Source organism: Propithecus coquereli, unplaced genomic scaffold (genome assembly GCF_000956105.1).
Source record: "Propithecus coquereli isolate 6110/MARCELLA unplaced genomic scaffold, Pcoq_1.0 Scaffold38, whole genome shotgun sequence".
Classification (NCBI taxonomy): Eukaryota; Metazoa; Chordata; class Mammalia; order Primates; family Indriidae; genus Propithecus; species Propithecus coquereli.
Window position 1 is genome coordinate 7,645,484 of NW_012149507.1, and position 1,060 is coordinate 7,646,543.

General features: G+C 33.8%; 1 protein-coding gene across 1 annotated transcript in view; it reads right to left on the reverse strand.

Annotated features, from left to right (window-relative positions):
* The window catches only part of ESCO1 (establishment of sister chromatid cohesion N-acetyltransferase 1), a 69,478-nt gene that overhangs the window by 18,022 nt on the left and 50,396 nt on the right, over positions 1-1,060 (reverse strand). The window lies entirely within an intron of this gene.

A 1,060-nucleotide genomic window follows, 5' to 3' on the forward strand; every position in this document is an offset into this window, starting at 1 on the left:
CTAAAAATTACGAACATGAAAAAATATATGCTCATGAATGCTTAACTAATAAAGCATGATAAATCAGCTATTTTGTTAAGTATACAATAGGCACAACGCAAGCTAATTTCTCTCTACTACTTATTCAGAGATATATATGTAATACCACAACAATATTTCTAAGTTATCATTTCCCATTTTAAACTAATTTTGAAAACCACACACCAAAAGCAAGCCCCTTAAAGTCAGTGATTCCCAGAATCTAAAGGGTAACTCTCCCAGATTCTTGATAAAGAAGTAAACTCTGAAATTTCCTCGGAACATGGTTACCTCCACAAACACACACTCATAGTTTTATGTCTGGCATGCCAAAGACCTCCAGGAGGTTTTAAATGAACTGATTTGCATGCAGTAGCACAGTATGAAAGGAATAGTGTTTATGCTTATTGATCAAAACTATGAAAGCCACAAGAAGGAGACTATAAAAAATATAACTACCTTCTAAGAATCTAATAGGGAAGGAGAGGCTACGTTGTGTGTATCTGAAGTTAAACATACTCAAAAAAAGAGAGGTAATAAACTCTTCTTCAGATCCACACTCGTGGTGATTAATGAGCAGAACCTGCATGAAAAAAACAAAACAAAACAAAAGCCACTTAAATCTAGTAAGATGGGACTGAACCAGAGGTTAAAACTAGGAGCTTTGAAGTTCAAAATAAGTACAGAAGGAATGAGCTTAACTAGTTGTTCCAGTTGTCTTACCCAATCAACTTTATTTAAAAAGGCCTTTCCAGAAGCAATTTACACTACTCTAGTAAGCAAAACCATCATCTTTTTTGCTGACATGTGTTTCTTCTAAGAACATGAAAGCTTGATGAAACCAAGAAATGGCAACTAGATTTCTCTAATATACTATGGCAAGTCTGAAAGGGGGTTGGTTTTTCCTGAACAATGTAGAAATTTTTTTTTTGGAGGAGGCCAGGATCTTAGTTGGGGACAAAAATTCTAGTAACAAGCCTGGTATATGTAACAATTTTAATTAAAATGTTTAAAATCCAAAATTTGTTTATAAAATAGACCA